This window comes from Pleurodeles waltl, chromosome 3_2, assembly GCF_031143425.1.
Source record: "Pleurodeles waltl isolate 20211129_DDA chromosome 3_2, aPleWal1.hap1.20221129, whole genome shotgun sequence".
In the NCBI taxonomy this organism is placed as follows: Eukaryota; Metazoa; Chordata; class Amphibia; order Caudata; family Salamandridae; genus Pleurodeles; species Pleurodeles waltl.
Window position 1 is genome coordinate 209,325,692 of NC_090441.1, and position 19,292 is coordinate 209,344,983.

The 19,292-nt window shown below is 49.3% G+C and overlaps 1 long non-coding RNA gene across 3 annotated transcripts in view; it reads right to left on the reverse strand.

The window, feature by feature from the left end:
* Positions 1-19,292, reverse strand: part of LOC138286784 (uncharacterized) — a 91,080-nt gene that overhangs the window by 41,310 nt on the left and 30,478 nt on the right. Inside the window, exon 2 of one of the 3 annotated variants that reach the window (XR_011202064.1) lies at positions 1,227-1,354. The exons of 1 other annotated variant lie outside the window; for it this stretch is intronic. This is a non-coding gene — a long non-coding RNA (uncharacterized lncRNA). Of the gene's footprint in view, positions 1-1,226; positions 1,487-19,292 lie in introns of those variants that run through there. One more of the 3 variants, XR_011202063.1, reaches the window with a different exon arrangement.

Genomic DNA, 19,292 nt, shown 5'->3' on the forward strand with positions numbered 1-19,292 from the left:
ATTGTAAACATCATTACAATTATATTATAAAGCAATACTTCAACCTGATATATATACATATGACACTATAGTGAAATTAATACAAAATGAGCACCCTCGAAAAAACAAGTTATAAAATACTAGAAAAACTCAGTCACACCTCTCCATTCACACAATTTAAAAAGAAGATGAAGTTTGAAATAGATGTCTTGAAACCAATACGTAAATAGTCAAAGAAGGACTATAAAATATAATGTGCAATCATGCCTAATAGGATATTTCATCTAATACAATAATTACATAACTCTATGGTTATCCACCAATTTCATGATATCATAATTGTAAAAGGCCCAACATAAAGGGTCCACAATGTCCAATATATATGTACCAGTAGTTATCAAACTTTGAAGGTCCTGCTTAATCTTTGGGATCTTTAGTCTCTTTCGATGAGGATGAATTGATTGGTCTTGAATTACCAAGTAATTTCCCTGTTGGCCATAACAATTATCTCAATTGTTTTATACGGTGCCGACGTACATTTCGGTGACTGATGACCAAACAAAGGTCGCCCACCTTCTTCAGGGCACTGACATTAGTATATTAAAATACAATTCCAGGGAGCAATAAATGGCATAACATCCTCCTATAAAAATGGAAAACATGTGTCTGTAATCTTGAGAACTCAAACCCCTTATGCTCCACAAATAACAGACATAACACACAAGCAACAATTAAAAAAAGACTGAACAAACCAGACAAAAAAATAAGTAGAGACAGATGCAAAACATAATGCCCGTGTTTGAAATTCGAAGTGCAAGAACCACTCAAGTCCAAAATGTCACTATAGAATAAACATAAATTAAGGAAATGAACACAGATAAAAGAACGGGGCATGCCAATGATAGTGCTTCATCCCACAAGACTACTGCATCACAGGTAACTTTCTCGCTATTCACCCAAAGTGCTCAATAAAATAAATATCATGAGCACATAAACAATACCTAGATTTATGCCGGCAATGTCATAATGTCACATAGAGGATAGGGTCACTATTAGCCCGATCTTGATGGCGCTGTGAACGGCATCTGTAGTGAGACAACACAAAACTAAGTGTATAACCTTCCTAGAGAAAACTATATCTACTATGACACGGTATGCATTACATCCCAAATGATGGGGCATCTCCTTTAGCAAATACCGTCAAATATGGGAGATAAAAAACAATACACAGATGTTTCATGTCCTACCTGATATGATATTCACTGGAAAGGAAGTGAGAAGACAACAGTTTCCCAAAAGGATGCTCCGGCCGAGTCTATTCAAGTCGCTTTAACGAGCATGCAGCAAGAGAGCTCCTGTTGTATCGACTCACCCTCTATAGTGAAATAATGAAATCAGGGTGTAGTGAGAAGCTGTGCGGGCGTACGCGTAAACAAACAACTCTTTCTAGGGAGGACGCGGTATTGACTAGAGCGGGGCTCCTGGTGCTGCCTAATTCAAAAGCCACGCCGCCCTCTCCCAGATTTGAATGCATAGGCGGGTCGGTAAACATAGACAGAGGACTAGGGTGTTTAAAGCCATAGTCTAAGGTGAGAAGATGGGCGCCATCTTAGAGTGTATCATGAAAATATATGAAAGGCCATTATCTTCCAAGAGTCCTCAATGGAATGCTTCCCCTCAACATGTACAAAAAAATAAAGAAAATTGATAAGGAATAAAAGAAAACTTTATAAAATTACTGATTTATAATCTCACCCTTACCAGTGTGAAATTGCTACAACCGCACCATTATATTAAGTCATGGGTACAGACCCATAAATAGGTATGAAAGAGATGGTATAAAGTATACCTATATTGTTGTACTACATAAGTGATACAAACTCATAAGAGGGTAAGAGAGAATATATTTCATTTGCCTATGTTATAAGACATAAAGGGGACACAGCATAAGCGATAGATAAGCAAATGCTTACGATCAGATAATTATAAAGAAATAGGGAGACATAACCTAGACAACTTATAGTTAGAATGTCTCACATTGTATTACAAAAAGGAGTTCTCCCATGGAATACGTTCATTGAGACCTTTGTATACTGTGTCAAACATATAGATCCCGAAAACTTCACTTTTTTCTAAGTTTCTCCTGGTCTTCATGTCTCGAAATAATTTTCTCTAGGATGATCCATTTTAATTCACCTGCCTGATGTTGTTTTTCCATGCAATGGTACACCAGAGGTGCTTGTAGACGTTCTTTCCTAATTGCTGACTTGTGTTCACTGAAACGTAATTTGAACTGGCGTCCTGTTTCTCCTATATAGGCTAGATGACACAATGTTCTCCAAATATACCTCAAGCCCAGTGCTTGTGCAAAGGAGTGCGACTTTGCCAGGCGTGGGACTCCCTGCCTAGTCTTAGAGTGGTCAAGGTCCGAAGCTAATGCCAAGTTAAAGTCCCCACTAAGGCTAATCAGGGCATCTGGCAGCTTAATTTGCCCAGTATGTTCATTTGTAGTCCCGGTGGGGTATATACATTTACCAGCGCCGCCTGTTCCCACTTCTGCTAGCCCAGTGGTTCCCAACCTGTGGTCTGGGGGTCCGTGAAGCCTCCTCAGGGAGTCCGCGACTGCTTAGAAAATGAAATAATATTAACAGATTAGGTCTCCAGCTTTCAGTATTGACTCAGTGGGGGTTCCTAGGTTCCAGTAATCATAAAGTTGGGGTCCACAGAAGTCTAAAGGTTGGGAACCAATGTACTAGCCCACTGCCGCTGTGTATTGGCCTAGGTCCCCAGCCCATGTCTTAACATGAATTGGTGTTGCTTTCTTTATTAGGATCGTTAGCCCTTTAGAGCCTGTGGTGTAGCCTGCATGGCCCACCACCATATACTTCCCTGTTTTTTTTAGCTCTTTGCCTTTAGTGCCTTTCACACGCATTTCTTGAAGGAAGATATTGTCTGCTGCATAGCTACTGAGGCATTCATCACCTCTTCATTTTGATGCCGAAGCCGTTGACACTCCAGTTCAGTATTTTCTAGGCACGGGTCATCATGTTTTGTTTCTGTTCCCTATACCGTGTGGTTCCAATTTAAGTTCTGTGCAGTGAGTTATGTATGCACTGGTGAACTGATCCCCAACTCCCATCCCACCCACCCTTGCGTGCTGCCGTCTCTGAACTGGTCACCTCCCCAATTCACAGTACGTCTGTCGCCCCAACTTGATGCAATTCAACCTTGTGATGCCTCAGTCATGCTCTGTGGGTTTCGCAAGAGCAGTGGGGTGCCATGGTCATGAGTCCATGTTCCCTTGCTTGTCAGATTCCTCAAGGCATCCATCTATTTTCTGGTATGCTGGTCTTCTCCTGCAGGATCCCAGGTCAGACGATTTCATCTGCTGTCATTGGGGAGAGACTGGGTGTTTTCCTTGACTGTCTTCCTTGTCCCCTGGTAGCCCGTTGTCCTCATCCAAGGTCTCCTCTTTCTGCGGAAGGGCTTCCCCGCTGTTATTAGTGTCCAGGGAGCATTCCCTTTGTATGTCTGTCAGTTCTTTATCCCTTCTATTTTGGCCTGATCTTAGGCGGGGGGCACTGCGGTGCATGTCCGAGGCCTTCGACGTCTCTTGCGCACCGGTCAGCGCTCGATCAGGCGTGTCTCTTCCGACAGGCAGAGGGTAGCCATGCCATTCCAGACAGTTCCACAGTCTCAAAAAATGTGGGTGATTCCAGTCTCAATTATTTTCTGTTTCAAGTTTCACCAGGAATAGTAGGGCATACATTATGTTCAGCTTATGTAGAGGTCATTTGATGCTGATGAACTTTTCACGTTGTTTCTGGACCACTGAGGTGTAGTCCAGGTAATGTGGACTACACTCCTTTCTGCTCTCCATGAACAATGTACCCATGCTCCTTGTAGGATTGCGTCCCTGTCTCACAAGTTTAGGAGTCTCGGTACTATAAGATGCAGTGGTCTGCCCAGGACTCAATGTGCATATTATACCGAAAACCGCAGAGATATTTTCCACTCCAGGACCACTGGCTTGAGCAATTTCTCCAGGTAAAGCTTCATGCTGGGGCCCTCTATCCCCCATGATAGGCCCACAAGGTGAAAACTATTGCTCGGAAGCGTCCCTCCTCATCATCCATTTTATTCTACAGTGTGCATATCTCTTTTCCAAGGTGGCGATGCAGGCAGTATGGTTGAGGAGGTCCAGCTGTGCCTGCGCCAGCACAGATTCCGCTTCCGTTACTCTCTCAGTGAGCTTTCTTTGGTCTGCCCTTAGCATTATTACGTCTTAAACCTCTGTCTCAATTTTGTGTTCCAGGGCTGATTTTTGTATCCTGGATAGTCGCTAGTATGATAGTTGTGTGCCCCCAGGTCCTGTGTCTTGGGTGCCACCACCTGTGGGGATTTGTCCTCCTGTAGGCAGGGTTTTTCCACTTTAGGTTGCACCATTGTTGCTATGGGGGTCCCTCCCATGGTCAAGAGGCTTGTAATCACTGGTCTCCTGGCGAACCCACTGAGTGACTTGGGCCAGATCTGGTCCCAGGTCCCGCCTCCGTTGGGTGTCCAAAGCTGAGGTTGGGCATGTCACTGCAGGTCCCAGTAAAAGCGTGCATCTCGTACTGAGTGAAGGCCTGATGGGCTCTGCAACCCTCACAGATTGGCTTGGCTATCAAACCCCTGACAAGAGCACCCTCGCCTGCCCCCAGCACCCCACCACTGTTCTCTGGTGGCGTTGATTGCTCCGTCTCTGTCTACAGAGTCTGGGATGTTCCATTGTCACTCGGATGGCAGGAGCTTTTGACTCTGGAGCTCCAAGTAGGGGGGGGAGGCCCTGGGCAAGTTGGCCTACCGATCCAGGGGGGGGAAGACTGGCTGCAATTTGTATCGTTTACAGCCATTATGCATCTGGGGAAATGGAGGAAGAGTCTTTGTAGGGTGCCTATTTGAGGGGGGGTGGGGTGTCTATGCGGGGCCTCAGCACCAATGCACACGCTGTTTCCGAGCCCCCACCTATACGGCTGTGAAGCTGGAAGGGAATTCCACCCATCTCAGGGGCTCAAACTGTGGCGCCATAGGTGCCCTAGCCGCCCCCTAGTCTGCCCCACTTCAGTCCTCTACCATCGGCAGCCCCAAGAGAACCTCCGGGATCTCCCACGCTCCAGGCTTCGGACAGCTGGCCCCTATGGGAGCCTTGCAGCAGCCACCATGCTGCCTGCTGTGGCTCCGGGTTTGCTCCCGCCATGCAGCTCATGAAAGAATAGGGCCGCAGCTGCAGTGGTCATCTCTCCGGCTCAGTCGGTGCCCCAGCAAGGCTCTCCCCTGTCTGTGGTCTTCAGAGGGCCTCATTGTCCGCAGGGTGCTTCCATCGGGGGCCTTTGGGTGCCAGAGATTTGTTCTCACCTGCCGACTCCATGCACCTCAGGCTGCGTCCCTGGGGCCAGTTTTGGTACCAGGCTCTTCAGCCCGTGGAGTCTGGCCTTACTTTGATGGAGCAGGGAAGCTTGGCAGGTTTATCACTGCTGGATTCACCCTCTTGACCTTCAGTCCATAGTGTTTGCTCTGTCTTTATTGGTCCTGTGAGGGAGACAGCATGTCCGATCAGCATACAGCATTTTCACCCCTGAACCCTTCAGTGCATGCAGCTTGCTCTGGCGTTGATGGATACAGGCGGGAGGAGTTTAGATTATCTGCCAGTGATGCACAGTATCATGCATATTAATTAAATTGCTTTGTGTTGGAAGCTACAAACAAATTCAACACTGAAACACATGCAAACTTGCTATACCAGGAGTTCAGTGGACCCTCTCTAAAAACAGGAACATTTGCTACATTGCCTCAAATTTTCCAAAATTGAAGGCAGAGGAAAGATGTGAAGTGTTCGCTAAAAAAAAAAATATTCTCCTGGCAGGCAGCACTAAAATGAAAACATGGACACTGCGTCTTTTAAAAACTTGACATTGAATTGTAAGAGATGTTGGCACAAATTTAATTCTAACAAAAATAATGCACATTTTCATAAATAATCCATCTTCTTCTCTGCATGCTGTGAGGCAGCTCAGAGGAAGGCTTTTGCCTTGAAAATCAGCTGAGGGTTTCCCCAGATGCCTATTTGGCCCTCTTTAGATTGTACTGTGCTGTTTGATTGAAACGCTGCAGAATAATAGGGAAGTGTTAAACAACTGTAGCATAATTGGCGATAGCCAAAGGAAATGTAAACCGGCACTCAGTTTTCGATCTAATGTGTATGCTCACCCGACCCTCTCCCCAAAACCAAAACATGTGTTAGGAACACTGGGAGGCCATGAAAAACATGACCCTCCAGGGAAATCCAGGGTGTCTGGTCACTTCACCCATGAGCCTACCAGTCTGTGCAGCTTGCCCTGTTGGGGGGCCAAAGTGGGGTGGAGCTTGGAAAATCTACCAGTGGCAGTTTCATTTTCAATCTGTAGAGCTTCCCCTCTCACTTGATGGATAGGGAAAGGAGGAACTTGGTGATTTACGGGAGATGGTATTCCTGTTGGGGTATTCAGTCCATGCAGCTTGCCCCTATGTGTATGGACCAGTGTGGAGGGGAACTCGTTGGATCTGACAGTTTGTTTAGGCCACTCATGCTGTGGACCATTCCATCACATTGGCAGACTGTCTTCAGGGTTGGGCTTTGCAGATCTAGCGGTGATGGTTTTGCTACCTGGCCCATCAGTCCAGGGATCTTGCCCTCGTGTTTGTGGAAGGAACTTAGCAGATTTGCCTATAGCGGTTTTACAACCACGTCTTCCAGTATGTAAAGCTTTAATCTGACACTGGTGGACCAGTTTGGGGGTACTTAGCTGATCTGCCTGTGTCAATGTACAGCAGAGCCATTAAGTAGGTGAGAGGTCATACTGATTGTTGTTCTCTGTAACATTCAATGAGAGGTAAAATGTTGAGCTACAAAAGGTAAACATTCTATTATTATACATTACACGCAGGGTTGCTGGGAACTTAAATTGGGCTACTGCACCCATCTTTTTAAATTCTTCCAATCCTTCTCCCAGCTCCCACTGCCTTTTTAGCGTTACGCTAGATAAATCCGACCTAATCTCAAATTAAAACTCCTCAAATTTCAGGGGACCCAGTCCCAATGCCTTCGCCAATATTATTTCTACCAACTGATAAGTCTGGAAATTAACCAAAATCTTCTGCGGCAGCGACTGGTGCTGACTCTTCCTGCGATCCTCCGGAGTGGAACACGCGTAGCTGCCTGCTGGCTCCTCCTGAGCTCCAGGGCGGCACAGGTCCAACCCACGGTTCCCGCCGAGGAGCCACCGTGAATCTTCGTGGGACTGGAGCCCCCACACACAGGCCTGCAGGTAAGGCCCCTCTACTGACGCACCTTCACCAGAAGGCAAAACACTGCACTCGACGTCCTTCGGGGAGCTCAGTAGGACGCTCAGCGCGCGGCGAGTCTGCCACCCGTCATGTTACTCCAACTTAGGTTCAGAGACCCAGCCTTAGCTCATGAACACTGCGCAGGTTATGCCGGGGAGCTCAAAGGGGCTCTAAATGAGACCAGTAGGATGGGGTGTTCCCCTGGGTTGGGAGGAGGGAGGGTAAGGGAGGGGTTGTAAAGGGGGGTTAGGGGGATGGGGTTTGCACTGAAGGTGGGTTGGTTGGGAGGAAGCTATAAAATGTCCTTATGCACCCTAGGCCACTTACGCACGAATGTATAGGGTCTTAGAGAGTCAGGGGGAGGGTTTATTGCAAATAATGTCTTGGAATGTGAACGGTGTAAGGGTGAAGGCTAGGGCAAGAAAAATTTTGTTACTTAGAGAATGTCCAGCACACAATAGTTTTGCAAGAGACGCACTTAACTAAAGAGGAGATGTTTGGTTTGTTTTCTGGTCACAAATGGATTCAGCACTATGGCCCTCATTACAACATTGGCGGTAAATCCCGCTTACCGCCGTGCAGAAGACTGCCAACACACCGCCGTGGCTGCAGAATCCGGCCACAGCTATTAGGACCCACAGCTTAGAAACTGCCAAAATCTAGACACCCACACAAGTCCGCCACACCAAAGGTCAGTGATAAACTGGCAATAACAAAACCTCCACCGTCACGCCAACAGGAATACGCCCACACTATCACGACCCACAAATCCACGCGGCGGTCTTTCAACCGCGGTATTCCATTGGCGGTACACACCGCTGTGCTCAAAATACACACACATTTACAAAACACAACCACATTGGACAAATCGAAAAACACACACCTGATACACATACACACACCACTCCTGCACACCCACTACAATATAAAACATACACCCACATTACCCACAAACCCTTACAACCAAACATTTGTGAGAAGCAGAGACAGCAAAGCAAAGACCACACCAGCATACAGAGGCACACAACACCATCACTCATACCTTCCACGCACAAAACACCACACCCCCCTGAACATCACCCCACACAGCACAACACACACCACCTCACACATCACCCACAACACCCCATGGCACCGCAAAGACACCCCAGGATTTGAGGAGGAGCTCATGGTCATGGTGGAGGAAATCATTTGGGCAGAGCCACAGCTATTTGGATCACAGGTGCAGCACACCTCCATAGCTAGGAAGATGGAGCTATGGCGCAGAATAGTGGACAGGGCCAACGCAGTGGGACAGCACCCAAGAACACGGGACGACATCAGGAAGAGGTGGAACGACCTATGGGGGAAGGTGCGTTCCGTGATTTCAAGACACCACATAGCGGTTCAGAGGACTGGCGGCGGACCTCCAACTTCTCCCCCACAACTAACAACATGGGAGGAGCAGGTCTTGGCTATACTGCATCCTGAGGGCCTCGCAGGAGTAGCAGGAGGAATGGACTCTGGTAAGTCAAAGTTTTAACTACTTCATCCCCCACCCTACCTGCATGCTATCACATACCCCCACCCTCGCCCTCATCCCCATCACTCCAACTCCTCACATATGTCCCACTATCACAAACCACACATCCCAACACCAAGCCCTGCATGCAACAACAAAGCATGGACACCCATCACCAATGCATGTCCACTACACATACCCACACAGACCCCTAAACAATTACCACACAAGGTCCTACACAAGAAGGAAAGCACTGGGGTACACGGTCACCCACCCATTGCACACCATGGCACACACAGCTGCAATGATCATGCTTTTACACCCCAGCAGGACCCCTACCCAACATCACCGGACAGGAGGTTCCATACATGTCCACTCCCCCCCCACAGAAAAGGCCCACAGTGATGACAGCAGGTCTGTCCAACTGGATCTAGAGTACCAGCCCGGCCCATCTGGGAACTTGGAACAGTCATTCCCCTCACACAGTCACAGGCCACCACAGAGCCTCCCCCCCTCAGGAAACACCAGCACAGCACTCACCCACCGGACCCATACCTCTGTCCCCAGGACACGTCAAGCAGCAGTGTGTCCACCACTACAGGGAACCCAGGCTAACCCACCACACCAAGAACAGCAGAGACCTTGGGGCAGTGGCAGTGGGCACACGGTTCAGAGGACAGAGGCCCAGGAAAACCGGAGAACTGGGAGGTCTGCTGTGCGATAGGCGGAGGACAGGCCCAGGGAACCCACTCTACACGAGGCCCTCTCCAACATCATGGGAGCCTTTCATCATTCCCAGGAGACTATGGCAACGGTACTGGCCAAGTTTCAGGAGACCCAGCGGCTGCAGGAGGAACAGTATTTGGGCTTCAGGGAGGAACTCAAATCCATCAACACCACCCTGGGCACCATTGTAGGGGTGCTGAAGGACCTCGTGAACACCAGGAGGGACACTGTGGCAAAACAAGGGGCCCCTGACACTAGCCTTGATGATGAAATGCCCACCACCTCCACCGGCGCTAGTGGACAGGTGGCCCTGCCACAGGACCACAACACCAGCACCCCACCCCCTGCAGATGGAGAACCACCCCGCAAGCGGTCCCTGAGATCCAGGACAAAGACAGAGAACAATGCCAAGACCCCGATAAGAAATGAGACCACCCTGAATGTCATCCTTCTGTCCCACTTTGTCACCCTGTCCATCCTTAAACTGCCCCAGCTCCACTTCCTATGCCCCTTTGGACAATGCACCTGTGAGACAAATAGACTGGACTCTGCCATGGACATTCCACCACCATCACCCCTGACCATTTTACAACCCCTCCACTATTTTGCACTTATATAAACACCCTTGAATCACAAAACAATCTGGAGTCAGTCTGTGCTTTCACTAATGTGTATTTGCAATAACTGAGGAAAATAGCAATGTCCATTGTATTGTCAACATACCTCATGGTCTAGAGCTGTGTGACATAGGTAGCATAGCAGAGGTCCCAAAGTGGGGCCCACATCTGTGAAATCGAAAGGGAAAGTGACAAATCAGGGTCCATACACAGGTTGAAAGTGACAGACAGATGAGAAGTAGAACTATTTTATCAGATGTAGGAGCCAGTGATGTCTTCTTACCTGTGTCTCACTGGAAGTATTGCTGGATCACGGTGTTTCTGTTGTCTATGTCTTCTTCTTCTGCCTCCTCTTCTTCACTGTCCACAGGCTCCACAGCTGCCACAAGACCTCCTTCTGGACCATCCTCCTGCAGAAAAGGCACCTGTCGTCGCAAAGCCAAGTTGTGCAGCATACAGCAGGCCACGATGATCTTGCATACCTTCTTTGGTGAGTAGTATAGGGAACCACATGTCATATGGAGGCACCGGAACCTGGCCTTCAGAAGGCCGAAGGTCCTCTCTATAAGCCTCCTAGTTCGCCCATGTCCCTCATTGTAGCGTTCCTCTGCTCTTGTCCTGGGATTCCTCACTGGGGTCAGTAGCCATGACAGGTTGGGGTAACCAGAGTCACCTGCAAATGTCGAGGGAAAACTGTTAGACACACACTAACCCTAAGGGACAACCCCAGACAACTATTCACAGGGTATATGGTCCTTGTCCTCACCTATTAGCCACACACGGTGCCTCTGGAGTTGCCCCATCACATAAGGGATGCTGCTATTCCTCAGAATGTAAGCGTCATGCACTGATCCAGGAAATTTGGCATTCACATGGGAGATGTACTGGTCGGCCAAACACACCATTTGCACATTCGTAGAATGGTAATTCTTCTGGTTTCTGTACACCTGTTCACTCCTGCGGGGGGTACCAAGGCCACATGTGTCCCATCAATGGCACCTATGATGTTGGGGATATGTTCCAGGGCATAGAAGTCACCTTTCACTATTGGCAAGTCCTCCACCTGAGGGAAAACGATGTAGCTGCGCATGTGTTTCAGCAGGGCAGACAACACTCTGGACAACACGTTTGAGAACATAGGCTGGGACATCCCGGATGCTATGGCCACTGTAGTTTGAAAAGACCCACTTGCCAGGAAATGGGAGTACTGACAGGACCTGTACTGGAGAGGGTATCCCTGTGGGATGGAGGATAGCTGACATCAGGTCTGGCTCCAACTGGGCACACAGTTCCTGGATTGTGGCACGATCAAGTCTGTAGGGGACTATTACATGTCGCTCTTCCATTGTCGACAGGTCCACCAGCGGTCTGTACACCGGAGGATGCTGCCATCTCCTCACCTGCCCCAGCGGACGTGCTCTATGAATGAAAACACTGATCAGAGGGTCAGCCAACACTGCGGTACTAAAAAAAAAAAAAAAAAAACTTTATTGCACACATTTGTCAATCCGCTATGTGCCTGTCTTAGTGTGTATGCAAGGCCTAGATATGTGTGATGCATTTCAAATTAATGCCATGTGGCCCCCTGAAATGGCGGCTGCCTCACCTGTAATGTGGGAAGAGGGGATATGAGGTAACTGCGCCTGCGTTCTACACCATCGCGGTAGGCGGTCGAAGACAGCGGCGTTATCCTGATTTGGTAAACATTGGACCCTATGGTTCCCAGGAGCCAATGACGATGTACGCCGGCGGTGACGGTACGCACCGCCGTGGACGTGACTGCCATTTTCTCTCTGTTGACTCACTTGATAGCTGATCTTCGACAGGAGAAGACCTACACTGCAAGTGCTGCTGTGACCTCAGTCTGGAAGCGACAATGGCTCATGTATCTGGGGAAAGGGCCCCTTCCTTCACTTCGGAGGAGTTGGAGAAACTAGTGGATGGAGTCCTCCCCCAGTACACGCTACTCTACGTTCCTCCAGACAAACGGGTGAGTACACTGTGAGCATGCTGTATGGGCAATGCCTGTTTGGAGTGGTGTGGATGGCCGGAGGGGAATGAGGCGTGCAAGATACCATGGTGAGTGTATGTGCGTCAGGGCAAGGGTAGGAACGTGGGACAATGACTGTGACGGTCCGGAAGGTTAATGTTTTACCTTTTCCCCTGTACTATTCCTGTAGGTCAGCGCACACCAGAAGAAGGATATTTGGCGTGCCATCGTCAAGGACGTCCGGGCCCTGGGGGTCCACCACAGACAGAGCACCCACTGCCGTAAAAGATGGGAGGACATTCGCCGCTGGAGCAAGAAGACGGCGGAGGCCCAGCTGGGGATGGCCCCCCAACGTGGGAGGGGGCCCATCGCACCATGACCCTGCTGATGTTCCGGATCCTGGCAGTGGCGTATCCAGAGTTGGATGGGCGCTTGAGAGCATCACAGGGTGAGTACAGTCACATCCATCTGACTATGCACGCATTGGAGGTGTCTGGTTGGGGGAGGTGGGCTGTGGGTTCCCCTAGGCTAGTGCGAGCCTTATAGGCAAGGATCCCTTGTGAGGCAGGCTACTGTGACTTCCATGTGTGCTGCAATCAGGCATAAGCCAAGTACCCCATGTCCCTGTGATCAATTAGGGAACTCAACGTGCATGGCGTAGTGCAGAGGGCTGCTGTGTCTGTAGTGTCCGCCAACGGTAGCAGTATTGCATGCACTGAACATGTCTTTCTACTTTCTTTCCCCCCCTTTTTCCGGTCTCCCTGTTCTTGTGTGCATTAGCATCATCAGGCAGAGGAGCAGTGCCACCGGAGCAGGAGGGAGCTGCATCCCACATGGCCCTGTAGGGTGAGACTACGGAGTCAGAATTCACCAGTGGGACGGAGGGCGAGCTCCACGGCCGGGACTGGAGCAGAGACCAGCGACACCGACTCCTACTCCGATGGGAGCTCCCTTGCGGTGGCGGGCCCCTCTGTGCCCCCCCATCTACAGGTACAGCCGCCACCCCCCCACCAGCACCGCCCTCCCAGCAGCCCCTCAACGTGTGCCTGTGGCCGCTCACCCTGGAGCCCAGGAGGGTGGGCATCTCCTTCACCCCAGGCACCGCAGGCCTTGCCTCAGTCAGCCCTGCTGCCCTCAGTGAGGAGGCCATTAACCTCCTGAGATCCCTCACTGTTGGGCAGTCTACCATTCTGAATGCCATCTAGGGTGTAGACAGGCAGTTGCAACAGACAAATGCATACCTGGAGGGCATTCATTCTGGCCAGGCAGCCCAGCAGAGAGCATTTCCGACTCTGGCCTCAGCACTGATGGCAGCCATTGTCCCTGTGTCAACCTCCCCCCTCCAACTTCCTCCACCCAGACCCAATCCCCTGTACCTCAGCCTATCCCAAGCACACCATCAGACCAGCATGCACACACCTCAACACACAAGGGTAGCTCTGGCAAACATAAGCACAACACATCCCACAGGCACTCACACAAGCATCATACCCATGCAGACATACCAACATCCACTGCCTCCACTGTGTCCCCCTCCTCCACGTCTCCCTCCTCGTCACGTCTCCACTCACACCTGTATGCACTACATCCTCAGCCACTACCTCTATCACCAGCAAGCCCATCACCACACACCGCTCATGTGCAATCACCACCCCCACTAACATTCACACATCCTGTGTCCTCTACCAGTGTGTCTGTGAGCCCTCCTCCCAAAGTACACAAACGCAGTCAAACACCCACCCAACAGCCATCCACCTCACGACAGCTTCCAGCCCATGCACCTTCACCCAAAGTCAGCAAACGAACACCTCCTACAACCACTACCTCTTCCTCCACTCCCAAACCCCCTCCATCTACCCGTCACAGTGTGTCTAAAAAAACTTTTCCTCTCAAACCTTGACCTCTTCCCTTCACCTCCCCCCCCCCCTTCCGTCCCCTAGGGCCCGCCTTTCCAGGTCCCAACCAGCATCTCAGCCACATCACCGGGCACAGTGGTGCCAGCAGTTACCGGCTTCTGGAGTGCGCCAAGCAGCAGGCCTGCCAGTGTCCCAAGGGTGGAGGCCAAGGACATTCCACCACCTCCAAAACAGAAGAAGTTGCCCACATCCCGGAGGGAGAAAGCCAAAACACCTGCCACCAAGGGCTCAGCCAACACAACAGTTGGGAGTGGCAAGACAGCTGCGCCACCATCCAAGGTGGGGAAGGGCCTGAGAAAGAAAGGTAAGTCGCCGCCAACCTGCACGGCAGACAAGACCTCATGACACCACCGCCAGCACCGGGGTCAGTGAGCCCCCCACCAGCACCGCCGCTCAAGACACCACTGCCAGCACTGGGGTCAGTGAGCCACCCACCAGCACCACCGCTCATGACACCGCCACCAGCACCGAGGTCAGTGAGCCCCCCACCAGCAACGCCGCTCATGACACCGCCACCAGCATAGAGATCAGTGAGCCCCCCACCAGCACCGAGGTCAGTGAGCCCTCCCCCGCCCCCCCCAGCACCGCCGCTCATGACACCGCCGGCAGCACCGAGGTCAGTGAACCCCCCCACCAGCACTGCTGCCCAATGACCACTGCAAGCACCCCCGCTACTGAGCTCGCCGCCAGCACCTCCAGCGGCCACACCACATCCTGTACCAGTGGCACCACTGCAGATGACCGCCGCAAGCACCGCCGCTACTGAGACTGCCGCCAGCGGCCACACCACATCCTGTACCAGTGGCACCACCGCAGACATGGCTGCCATCCCCAGTGGTCATTCGTACGAGGCTGGTGGTCAGTTCCAGGGGCCTGGACAGCTTCCATGTTGCCCCACCGTCAGTGGAGTGTCACATCCACTACCTCAGTCCTTGGCAGGGTGAAGCACTCTGGGCACAAAGCCCCATCCAGAACCAGTGGAGAAAGGCATCCACTACCTCAGTCCTTGACAGGATGAAGCACTCTGGGCACAAAGCCCCTTCCAGAACTAGTGGAGACTGTTATCCACTTGGGAGACTGTGGATTTGCACTCCCCAGGATGAAGCAGTGGGCAAACCACCCACTGGATAGACTTGAGACTGTGGCTTTGCACTCCCCAGGATAAAGCAGTGGGCAAACCACCCACTGGAGAGACTTGAGAGACTGTGGCTTTGCACTCCCGAGGATACATCAATGATCATGGAGCCCTCTCGTGGAGCTGGCGTTGTGCACTTATCTGGCTGAGGTGCCCCCCTTTCCCTTCCCCCTGAGGTGCCTGTTTTATTTCGATCTGCGATCTCCGTTTGGATCGGGTATCTTGTGTGGGCCTCGCCCATGCATTTTGGGCCCAGTGGTCCACAGACTATATAGGTGCAGGACATGGACTTGAATTCTTGGTGTACATATTTGTTAATAGTGTATATATATTTTTGAGTAATGGATTTTTCTTGATTGTTCTTCCAGGGGGGGGGGTGGGAAATTTAACGTTTTAGCATGTATTGGTGTGTTTGTTGTTGTGGGTGAGGGTGGGGGTACTGCGTGTTGCGGGTGTGTCACTCTCTTTTCCCTCCCCCCTCCCCTGTGTTGTAGGTGCAGTACTCACTGTGGTCGTCGCCGCCAGTCGTGCTCCTGGTAGAGGAGGAGGAAGACAATTGCTGGGAGAATTTGGAGTTCCAGCTCCATGGCGTCCTGGTTCCTCGTGGGGTGTGTAAAGGTGAGAGGTTTCCCTTCCAAGTCCTGTTTCCACTGTGTTTTTGTTCGCGTTGAATCCGCCCCGGAAAAGGTGGCTGATTGGCCTCTCATAATGGTGTGGGCGGTACATTGTCTTCCACCTCTCTGTTGGCGGTGACCGCCATGCTGTTTGTTTCTACCGCCGTGGCAGTCGGAGTGTTGAAGTGGCTGTCTATGTTGGCGGTTTCCGCCACGGTCATAATTCCATTTTTTTGACTACCGGCCTATTGGTGGTTTTACCGCAGCTTTACCACCGACTGCCAGGGTTGTAATGAGGGCCTATGTTTGTACAGATCACAATTTTAACACGGGGGTAGCGATTTTAGTCAAGCGGCGGGTAAATGTGTCATTGATAGGAACAAAAACGGATAAGACAGGTAGATGGCTTTTGGTCACCCTTCAATTAGGAGGAAGGAAACTCACACTGGTAGGGTTTTATGGCCCTAATTGTGATGTTATAGAACCTCTGCAGAGGGTTTTTGCGAATCTCTTGGATTGTATGGATCCGATTATTATGGTTGGGGATTTTAATGTGGTCCTGTATAATACGTTGGATAGATCAGTCAGTTCTAGGTCAGTGGGTACACCAAAATCTCAACAATATCTTAATGATGAATGAGTTTCAATTATGTGACTTATGGAGGTTGAGAGCAGGGGAGCTTCAGGAATTTTCTTTTCATAATAGTAAGTATGGCCATGCATCACAAATAGATTATTTTTTAATAGATAGATCTGTGTGTGCACTAGTAAAAGATATTACTTATTCTCCTGCACATTTGTCCGATCATGCTGCAGTGGTTTTAAGAATGTATTGTCCTCAAGAGATGAGCAGAAGAAGGTGGACTCTCGACAGAACTCTGTTGCTAGAAGAAGATATTACAGCCCGGCTTCAGAAGGACACCGAGGAGTTCTTTAGAATGTATTATGATTCAGCTTCTATAGGTGTAGTGTGGGATACTTATAAGGCAGTAATGAGGGGAAGGATTATAAGTGTCGCTAGGTATAAAGGAAGGCAGTATGGGGACCATTCGTAGGGTATTGAGAGCTAAATACGGTTGTGTGATTTGGAGTTACAGAAGGGGGGTGATGAGGAGTTCTTGAATAACAAGAGAAGGGGTTTGCGGCAGCGGTTGGAGTCGGCCATACAAATTAAAATTGATAAGAGATGGGAGGTAAACAAGCAGACATAGTTTGAGATTGAGATAATATGGGGAAGTTACTGGCATGGAAAATTAAGAAAGATCAGGTCCGGGGCAATATATAGATGAACTTGTGGATAGCTATTCGGGGGTTAGATTGACGACATCTGATGAGATAGAAGAGGCCTTTCTAAAGTTTTTTTCCTCTCTATGTAGGGAGGATGGGGGAGGTGAGTTGGAGACAACGAAGAATTGGCTAGATATGGACATCCTCCCCCAGCTTACGCAGGACAAGCAGTCATATTTAAGTGGACCTATCATGGAAGGGGAGTTAAGGGCAGTTCTGAAAAAAAGAGTAGTATGGGGAAGGCGGCAGGACCAGATGGTATCACCGTTGAAATCTATCAGATATTAGGAGACTCTATAATACCTCAGATGGTCCAATTGTTTTCGGAGATCTTTGAGGAGGGCGTTCTGCCACCAGTTTCATGGCAGGAAGCTACTATCCCTCTTATTTTAAAACCAGGTAAATCTCCACTGAGGTGTGAATCATATAGACCAATATCCTTGCTTAACACTGACTATAAGATTTATGCTAAGGTTTTGTCAAACAGGCTGAGTGGCGTAATTGGTGAACTAATACATCCAGATCAGAAAGGCTTTATACAGAATAGGTTTATGTATGAGCAAACATTTAATCTAATTGGTGCTATCGACTTAGCTACTACGTATCAAGAACCGTTAGCAGGTATAGCCTTGGATGTTATGAAAACGTTTGATAGGGTCTCCTGGAATTACTTGAACTTAGTTCTTCAACTGTATCATTTGGGTACTAAATTTTGCCGAGCAAGTCAGTTGATTTACCAGGCACCAGAGGCGAGGGTGTTGGTGAATGGGGGACTTACGGATTAATTTGAGATTATTAGAGGTACTAGACAGAGTTGTACCCTTTCCCCTTTGTTATTCAATCTATATATAGAGCCATTTGCGAGAAGGATTAGGCAAGATTTAAGATTTTCTACCTTTAGCAGTACAGGATGGGTGAAGTAAGTTGCCTTATTTGTTGATGACCTCTTAGTTTACACTTCAAATTTAGTTGACTCTTTCCCAGCATTATTGCGTTTGGTGGAGGGCTTTGGGAGGGTTTCAGGTTACCATATTAATCTGGATAAAACAGTAATTATGGTATGGAATCTGGGGGCCGATAATTGTCGCACGTCAAAATCTATGAGATACTTAGATTTGGTAATAAACCAGGAGGTGGAGCGAATCGCAGAGGTTACCCTCAGGGCTGTAGTAGCAGAATGTAGTAAGTTAATGTTAAGATGGGCACATTTGCCTCTTACGTTGTTAGGGAGGGTGAACTTGGTTAAAATTATGATGATCCTGCCTAAGTGCAATTTTCTTTTTAACTCTATCCCTTTATCAATGGATAGTAAGCTTTTGGGTACGTTTCAACAAAAGGTTAATTTGTTTATTTGGGCACAAAAAGGTTCTAGGATCGCATGGAAGAAACTGCGCAGAAGAAAGGAGAAAAGAGGCCTTACACTTCCCGATTTACAATATTACACATGGGAATTCCATCTGAGGAATGTAAGAATGTTATTTAGTGATCCAGCTAATCCGGCAGTTAGAAAAAATGCTTAATTATATGCTTACAACAGTAAAAGGCGCAGTTACTCATTTTTTGTATAGTTTGGGGATCCCAAGTTTTTTAAGAAAGTGAGACTGAAGATACTGCAGACTGCAGCTAAAGTTTGGTATATGGTACGGCAATTGGCAGGTATCGAGTATTTAGGTTTTGGGCACTGGTTTGGGAGTCCCCGGGGACGCCTGAATGTCTTACTGATGTGCTAGCGTTGCCCTGGCACTGGAGGTCTGGATTGGTTGGGGGGGGGGGGGGTTGTTCAATTCGCTGGTGGGTTCTCTGCATGGACCTTTAATTCTTGGAGATTGCCCCATCATTCGTGGAATGGGTTGGGAGTGGAACCTGGAAAATCTGCTGGTGGTGATTTCAGACACAGGCTCTTCAGTTTGTATAGCTTGCACTGTTGTTGGTGGACTTGGGTGGGAGAGAGGGGCACTTAGTGGACCTGCTTGTGTTGGTTTCACCTCCAGGCCCTTCAGTCCTTTGATCTTGTTCAGGCATTGCTGGACTGGGTTGGCAGGGACTTCACTGGATTCGCTGGCTGTGGTATTGTAAGATGGGCCGTTCAGTCCTTGGATCTTGCCTTAGGGTTGTCGAACGAGGGTGGGGAAGAGTTTGGTAGACCCACTAGTGCCAGCTTT